This window comes from Drosophila santomea, chromosome 2R (assembly GCF_016746245.2).
Source record: "Drosophila santomea strain STO CAGO 1482 chromosome 2R, Prin_Dsan_1.1, whole genome shotgun sequence".
Taxonomy (NCBI): Eukaryota; Metazoa; Arthropoda; class Insecta; order Diptera; family Drosophilidae; genus Drosophila; species Drosophila santomea.
This window is the reverse complement of record NC_053017.2, coordinates 8,125,354-8,134,677: the sequence shown is the minus strand read 5'-3', so window position 1 is coordinate 8,134,677 and position 9,324 is coordinate 8,125,354. Positions and strand designations below refer to the sequence as shown.

Sequence of the window (9,324 nt, the reverse complement as noted above, 5' to 3'; positions counted from 1 at the left end):
CCGCTTGGCTGTTTTGACGCTCTCGTTTTTTCACTTTATTTTTTCGTCGTTTTCCAGGAAAAAATCATAAAAAATGCATGGCCATATATTTTCTTGTTGCTCACACAAATTGCGCTATTATTTTTCCGTGTCTGCATTGAGTTGTCTATTAGGAGCGGCTTAAAAAAGTTTCCTTTTTGGTTTGTTACATTTTCCATGCAGTTCGTTCATTTGGCTAATTTCACGTGTGCCAATGGGTATTTCGGCCAACCATTTATTTCTAAATCGGCGATGACGCCTAGAGTTAATATTTTAGTTTTTAAAATGCTCTTCATTTTGACATGATCTGCTGAAAAATTATAAATAAGTATTTAAGCCGTATCCCTTCTGACTACAAATCATTTTTGTAAGTATATAATCTATTTGCGTGGTTTATTTTACCTTTGGTGTACTATTTACACAATTTAGATTAATTATGCTTTTAGTTCCTAAAAAAATTTGTTTTTTTATTTGTATCCTTAAAGCGTTGTTTTCAAAGCCCAAGGGATCTATTGCGATGTTCCGCAGGGATATACATATAAGACTTTCGGATACTGGGGCCAAAAGCGAGTGCCAAGTTGTTGACGGATTTAAAATAGAAAGGAGCTACGCGGTGAAATCTTAGGGACAATAACCAAGGAAAACGGGGCTAAAATCTTTACAGGAAGCCCGAAAACAAATTGTAGCGGAAGCTCACCAAACACAATAAATGTTTAATAAGCCAAGACGACTGAACAAGAAAAGGCAAGCAAAAAATAGTCACTTTAAATCGGAAAAGAAAGGAAAAGCGATACTGATGGAGCTGTCTGGAAAATGAAAAGCATGGCCGATGGTATGTGCGTTTTGTAGCGGAAACTTAAGCGGATGCTTCACGAGCAAAAACGAAGATGTCGAAAAGGAGTTGGGGCTCGGAAAAGTGAGTAGGAGGGGATATTTATGCTATTTCAAACAAATTCCAGGAGAGACACTTTGGCTGACATTTTAATTGTGCTGTGAGGGGGAAGCTCGGGATGGCAAAACTAAAGTCTAAAACAATGCTGATGATGAGTTTCACTCTGGCTACTAAGTGGGTCGCTTGAAAAAGCCATAAACTTCACGAAGTATATGGCACTCAGAAAGTTGAGTCTTAAAGCAGGTGGAGCTTCGGATACCAGCAAAATTTTTATATTTCTTGGCTTTAATCACTTTTAGCACATTTAGGAAAATTAGGCTGCAAAAATGATCGACTTTTGTCATATTGAGCTCACATAACAATACTATATAGAATGATTTACAAAATACAATACACAATTACTTCAAAAGCTGAACGATTGGTATTTAGTTTTAGAGTGGAAGGAACTAATAATATATATTAGCTATTTATTAAGTGAAGAATACATACATCACAATATTGTAAATATATATAAGTGTTTCATTAATATATAATAATATTCCTATTAATAATCAGTTACGCACTTAGAGGCGGTTTCCTTAGCATTTGAAAGAGTGGATTCGTGTCACCTAGCAAAACCCACTTAAGTACGGTCCGTGGAAGTTCGAGTGTCCTTCATTCTGTCTGCTGGACAGGCATTGGAGCACGACCCCAAACATCCACATTTCGATCCGCTGACCTAGCCCAATGCACACCGTATGGCCCCAGTGAAAAACGGCAGGGGAATGTGGGGAAATGGGGATATGGGGAAATCAGGCGGGCGAGATAGGCAAAAAGTCAGTAAGCTGAAATGAAATGAAACGCATAAGAATCGATTCGATTAGTGAAATGAAATTTACGCCAAAATAAATTTGCACGACTTACCGACTTGGCGCGCCTAAGTGTATGCCATATATTTTCCTCTCTCATTTTTCCCGACGCTTTTCCGGCTGCCATTGTTGTTGTCCTGGGCATGTCATGGTGTTGCTGCCGCTTTTCGTTGGACCTCTTGTTGGTGTTGGTGTTGGTATTGGTGTTCTTGTTGTTATTGTTGTTGTTGTTGTTGTCGTTGTCGTTGTCGTTGTTCTTGTCTGTTGTCGGCGGCGTCGTCATTGTCTCTAAACTTTTGTACGTTCATTAATCTTGCGATGCGTTTTCACTGTTGCGCTCTCTGTGCTTATGTGTGTGTATGTTTATATTGGTTTGTGCTTGTTTCAGCCTGGCATGTCCTTCCTACCCCCACCCACTTCCACCAGCCCCTCCCAAAAGTGAGTTTGTTTGCCTGTTTCGCCGCTTGTTTCCCTTTCTTTCTGCCCTCCCCCCGCCACCGCTTCACTTCCTTCACGTCCTTGCCGACATCCTCGTGCTTGTTCGGGACACTTGTGCGACAGTTGTTGCATGATAAGGTTTAATCTATTTAATTGTAATTGATATTTTCGCAAGATAAGACAACTCTGCCTTTCTTTTCCCGCTCGCGTTATTTTTTGTTTGTTCCCTGTGCTTTTCCCGTGCCTCTAATACCCATTTATAAACCAAATGAGGCGTCTACAACGTCGATAAGGACATAATCCGCCTGTTGTTGGTGGCAACTTGTTGGCAACACAGGAGCTTTCGCTAGCTATCGGGGCTAAATCATAATTTATACAGTGCCATGAAATGAAAGCAGCCAAGAAAGAACAAAAAATTTCTTTTTGGCTTGAAAAAGGTAACCGAAAACCCTTTGGCTTGTGAAGTAAACTTTTTTCAACTAATGCTGCATTCTGTAACTAATTCTCCAAACTATTTTTTCACTAAAACGTAACCGAACAAAAGATTTGAGCTGGTTGAAAAGCCACACGATAAAACAAAAATTGTCCGGGTCTGTAGAATAATTTAATTATCCTTGTGTGAGCTCTTTATTTGGAAGTAAACATCTCAGTTCCTGGTATTTATGCATGTCAAAGCAATCAAATTAAAAATACAATTTCAAGTATGTATTCAACAAAGACAAAATAAATAATTAGTTTCTGTATCCATGATATTTACATATAAACCGGTAACATAGAACGATTGGAAATTAGTGAGCAATTGCATTGAGTTAGGAAAATGAACTTTAATTTTGGATAGACAAGTTTCTTCCTCCACCGGAAGAAGGGACTTTCACTCACACTTCCGCTTTTGGGTTTTAGCCTGCCTTTTTGGCACCTGCTTAGACATTAACGCCCCCGCAAGGCAAAATTTCCTCACCTGCTGCTGACACGAAGGGCCCAAAACATTTTCAGATAACCAGACGCATTGCTCACATCGATATTATTTATGCATGAGCAGTTGAGAACGGAGCATTTTCCACAACACTGTAAATTTAAACGGCAGGGGGTGAACTGGCTGGGTTCCCCCACCCCCAATCACGGCAGGGATAATAATTGTTGTTGCCTACTTGGCGCACAGTCATCCTGCACCTTCTGCCACGCCCCTTGGCATCCTCGGCTCTTGACTTTGGCTTCCTGTTTGGTCTTTTGTTTTTATTACTTCATTTTCGATTATCGCGCAGTGCACTTATCGCTGCCGAAGCGCCCGCCCATTGTCAGCGTCTTCGATCTTTGTCAGTCGAAGGATAAGAAGTGGGCGGAAACGGTGGGGGGAGTGGCAACTGGAGCTCAATCTCACAGTGCTGTTGCTTCACCCTGCCGAATGCCTCATCTGTCTCTGTAATTGTTGCTTGTTGATTTCAGTCGCGAGTGCTTTCCTCCTGCCTGCCATTCTCCCGATTTTATACTTATTTATCTAGATACACATATTATATAGCCGTATACAAGTATACAATATACATACATTTATAGCGAGCGGCACGCGAAGTCAGACCTTTCTGCCTGTCTAGGCCAAGTCCTTGCCCCCTCGTTTCGTGCACTCCTTCAAGGATTCAAGTGGCAAATGGCAACTTGGCCAGCGTGTCAAGCACTCCTCTCTGCTGCTGTCCTTCCACTTCGGCTTTTGCACTTGTGCCATCCGCGAGCAGGGAGGCTTGTTTTGACCAGCTGCAGATGGAGTGAAGCTGCAGGAGTGGCAAATGCAAGGGAAATCTGAGTAAATAATGTAAAAGGAGGTTAGGGAATAACAGATATTCTGGTTTTTAAAAACAAATGCTGCATTCAAAGTATACTGCGTGGATAAGTCTTGTTAGGAACTGGAAATACGTTTGTTATTGCAGTTGTGTAAGACATAAGATATAGATACATGCTTGATATATTCATTATACACAATGAATTGTCGTAATAGAAAATGGCTTATTCTTATGAGTACAATATACAATATACAATTGTAGACATATACTCTCGTTTAATTTTAACAAGTTTATCCAACTAAATCCCCATCTATGCGACATGCAAAGCTAATGTAGCATTTAGAGGTTTTCATTATAAATTGACCCCTGAACCATTTGTGTTTGGCTTCAGAAATGGAGCATCGACTTCTGTGCTTGTTTTAATCAGCACAGGACCACAGGACCAACCTGCCAAAGGGCAGTTGGTGTGGTCTTTGATCGGATAGCCAGAGAGAGATGGAGAAATGCCGAGTGGCTTTCCGTTCCTCGTTCGCCATTTTCCAGCGTCAGCCACTCACCAATTTTGTCACTAATTTAACTCTTCCGCTGCCACTTAGTCGCTTTCCACTGTAACTAACTAAGTCCCAATCCGGCGGTCCGCCTCCGCGAACTTGGCACAAGCCTAAACCCGAAAAACCTGTCGAAATGCAGAGCAACGTGTACCAATTGTGCAGTGTGGCAACTGGCGAAAAGAGCAACACAACGGCCAGAAATTGCAGATGGGGAAAAACTGGGCCTCGGAAAACTGCGAGCTAGAAACTGAAAACTGAAAACTGGCAGCAGAAAACTGTTGGCGTTGAAAAATGTTCGCTTGGCATTTGCCGAAAAAGTTTTGTGCGCTCACACAAAATGCACGACAAATGCCAAAAGCTTCTGCTTGTCGAATGCAGGACTCAAAGCCAGTCGTCCTGGCAGCCTCACAGGACCCCATCCCTCGCACTCCGACGCCCCTACTCCTTCTCCCCCCCCCCTCTCAAATCTCATGCCTGTCGTCCTGGATGGCTTTAGTTCCTTTTGTTTTAGTCAGGTCGAGCGCCATTTTCTAGCAATTTTTACTTTTTAATTGACATTTGTTTGTTTATGTGATGGTACGAGTAATATAGAACTGCACATGAACATATACATAGACATGCATACGTGCATTGTCCTTGTGTTGGTGAGCACTTTACGACCGGCGGCAGACATTTTTGTAATTATAGCGCAAAATTGATTTGATTTTTGAGTTTAATAAGTATTGACAGGATTTTTAATGAAGTGGGCAGCCTGGAGTGTGTGTCGATGTGTGTTTTGCCACGCCCACCCGTGCGAACGTGCCCAAGTAAGTGTTTGCCTATTGCGGGCGTGGGAGTTTTGTTAGTGGGCGTTGTGCACAATTCAGCCCAAAGTAAGCCACATTAAAATGTAATTGAATAATTTTATGCAAAGCGCTTGTAAAAGTCATTGACTTCATTTGGGTCTCGGCTGTTCTAAAGGATTCAATTGTTCGCGGCTATTAAACTGATGCAGCCCAAGGCTGCTCAATTTTAAAGTTTATATTCCCGAAAGCCCTGCGCGGATGCTTTAAATTTTAATTTAATCTTCCATGCTTGTTTTTGCATTTTGTAAGGTTTTTTTTTTTTTTTTTGTTAATTTTACCTATTCTAGAAATAAATTGAATTCTTTTTCTAAATTTTATTCATTTACTTTCAGATACGTACAATAATAAAATACTGACAATAATAAGCTTCTATAATTGAAATTATTTTAAATGGATTTACAAATATTAAACTATTCCCGTTGGCTTGTCTGTGAATTCGATGAATTCTCACCATTTATTTAACGAACTTTAAACTGAAGCACCATTTAGTATCATAAACCAGAAAACCAATAATACACGTTTAAGAACCAATTTAAATATTTAATATGCTCCTAATATGTTAAGGTGGTCTTTGTTTGCGTCAGGTCTTCATTTAAATTGTTGCAGCACCAGCCAGTCAGATATTTTATTCATAAATTGTTTAATTTAATTTCGGATCCCTTGTTTTGCGGTCGGGCTGTGATGGTCGTGTTTTTGGCTGGATCTAAGCCAATGTCCTGGTAGTCCTTGCTGGTGGTCGAGGAACACTCGGGATTCTGTAGGGAATGGTCAGCTGGCAGCTCGACATAAATTTGCAAATCGACAAATATGTCATGCTCAATACGGTGTGTAGGGTGTGTGTAGGGTGTTTGTAGGTGGCATTGGTGTGTTTTTGATGGACAATGTTTGCTTATCGCTCCACAGGCTACGTCACTGACCCCAATGCGTTCCTTCCCGTCTCCCCGTCTCCCCGCTTCCCCTTTTGCACCCCCTTGGCCCCTTTGGGGGCACGTGACTGACGCCTTGGTTCCAGTTCCCAATCCCAGCCTTATTTTGGCCAAAACCGACTGTCCTGTGCGCCTAAATGTATGCAAGATAGCATCTGTTTTCGTCGTGTTTCCGACTTACACATGTAAGTCACTCATATTTGAGTGTGCGTGTGTGTGTGACTAAGCGCCTACATTCATAACACATGTATGCGTATTAGGCGCAAATATTGAGGCTTTACTTAAACAGCATTAAGTCGAAATTAACATGTCTAAGCCAGGCCGAAAGGACCTTTGCAAGCGAAGCCACGAATAGCAGATAGAATCGCTGATAGATTTGCTCGGTGGGTGGGCATTCATTTTCAGCCAACTTTTACTCATCTGTCCAATAAAAGAATAATTGCCCATACATTTAAGGACAACTTTGTTTTGTTTTCGGCCTCGATGAAAAATAAAGCGAAGTTAAGTCCAGTATAAAATAATATTGTAACAAGTAAGAGGGACCAAGCTCAAGCATTCTCCTCGGCATAAAAAAAATCGAGGAAAAATAAACCCATTAAATAAATAAAATTCACGTGTTCCACACGCTGTGTTCTAAAAATGTGCCAAAAATTTAAGTTCAGCTGCTAAGTCCGAGCGAATAAAAGCTTTCCGATGGCCCATTGAATGAGCTTTAAAGAGAGTGGAAGAACTTTCTCTTTAGTGGTGAGTTCCCTGTTCGGCAGGACTCGTTAAGAGAAAAATAAGAACTCGTGATTATCATTTCAAATTTGAGTAGTAAAGAGTGGTTTATGGTTGAGTGATTTTATATTTAGCAATTTCTTCTCTTAGATATTTTGAGTTTTTTCATAACATATGAGCAGCTCAAGAGAGAACTTAAATCTGTTTGAGTAAATTGTATGCATAGTGTTAAAATTGCAACTCAACTCAAAATGCACACTTTTAAAGTGAGTGAGTTCTCATATAAGTTAGCAGTAGAGCTAAATTTACAGACTTGATTTTGTTCATTGATAATGAAAATATTTATATTTATATTATATACAAATTTTTAACAATGAATCATAAATATATTTTTTGCACAGTACAAATACATCCTATGTGATCTCTGATTTTAATTGTTTAAATTAAATCCCCCAGTCTTTAATACTTTTGGATTGTAGAAAATCGATTAGACAGCCTAAAAGCGGATTTGCTGTTTAAGCCTTGTGAATGTGATTTATCGAACATAAATCAGCCGACATTAAAATTCACATTCTATAATATTTGAATTATAATAATATTTGAATTACGTATGCGTAAGTAGTTTATCTATAGATAATTCAATCTTGATTGTGTTTATAAAAAAACAAGAGAGAAAGCTATAGTCGAGTTCCTTGACTATCAGATACCCGTTACTCAGCTATTGGGAGTGCGAAGTAGAAATCTCAAGACTGACAGTACTATTTAGTTTTTCAGTTAGTGTAGGCGTGGCAAAAAGTTTATTGGCAAATCAATAGAAATTTACAAGATATATAAATAAAATTAAAAATTATCAACAGTTTTTCCAAAAGTGTGGGCGTGGCATTTTTTGCCGGTTTGTGGGCGTTAGAGTGGACGTGGCAAAAAGTTTTTACTCTACTAGTAACGGGTGTAATACCTTTGAAACATAGTTACCCATTCTGTCATATAAGTTATGTAAATATATTCAAACAATTGTCATTTGCACTTCGCCTGAAGTGTATACATATGTATATATTACAAAAGACTCTTATTATGGCAACCTCAGTCAAAGTTACAGTATTTAGTTTATATTCATATGTATGTATATATGTACATACATATATGGGTATATATTTATTTTTTTAAGTTGTAACCCCTTAGGCAACACACTTCAATTTTGTACTAGAGCTCAGGTGTGGTAACTTACACAAATTGACTAAACTGGAACACCACAAATTGCTAAAACATTTACGCACATATCCAACATATTTATGTTACCCTTCAGCTATCGATTATTTGTCGGCCAAAATGCGGAAAATGCCACAAATTCTTGAAATAAATGCGGTCGGCTCTGCCATGGCAGATATTCAGATAAATGGATTCAGATAAGATGCATATTCTCTGCCGTCACGGCACCGATGCCGAGTAAAAGTCATTAATAATTCATAAAAATAAATTTTACAACGAAATTCAATTGATTGTGTAAATATTTTCCTTTACCGCAGAGGCAGAGGCCAAAAACGCAGAGAATGGAAAGCGGCAAGGCAACTGTTTCGCGACCCAATTCGCTCTGCCGATATGAGGACACGGGAAAGTGGCTTCTCTTGCCTTTTGATATCCTGACGGGTTGTGATAAATGTCCTGATCTCAATCCAGCTCTGTGTCCTGTGTGCACCTGTGGTGTATGGGAGGTCAACTCATAAAAAAGGTATTGCCTATCAAGGACCCCAAAGCGAAATATATTGGTTTTTACGCTTAAGCTAAATTTCCGTACATACATAAATCAAAAAATTCGATTGAAATTAGACAATACGTTTCGGATACCGAAAGTAAATACTTATTAATACTAAGACAAGATCATGATGATATATATTATATATATGTATTTATCTGAGCACTACTAGATGACTCTCACTAGCAGGTTTGTTATTATTCATTTTTATGTTTCTTTGCTCAATAACCATATTTCTTAGGCATTTTTAATTAGGCGCCAAACAAGAAGTGGCTGAGGTCAATAAAGGACAAAAATACAGCACTAGTTATGTTAAAAAGATCCATAAATAATGTATAAGTAGACCTGCTTTGTATCTGTAACTACGATACACTCCTGGATAGGAACAACAAAGTTGTAAAAACAAATCTCGGCCTAGCCGCACTAACAACACAACCCAAGGAAAAACATTTATACACCGAGCCAGGCCGCAGGTTAAATGTATGCAAATATAAACAGCGTGTGAAAGATATGGCCAAAGGGCACAAGGTGGGCGGGGCTGGGGGCGTTGGAGGCGGCATGGGC

General features: G+C 39.4%; 1 pseudogene; it reads right to left on the bottom strand.

Annotated features, from left to right (window-relative positions):
• Positions 1-1,518: 1,518 nt before the first annotated feature.
• LOC120444825 lies at positions 1,519-2,041 on the bottom strand (annotated as a pseudogene).
• Positions 2,042-9,324: the final 7,283 nt, after the last annotated feature.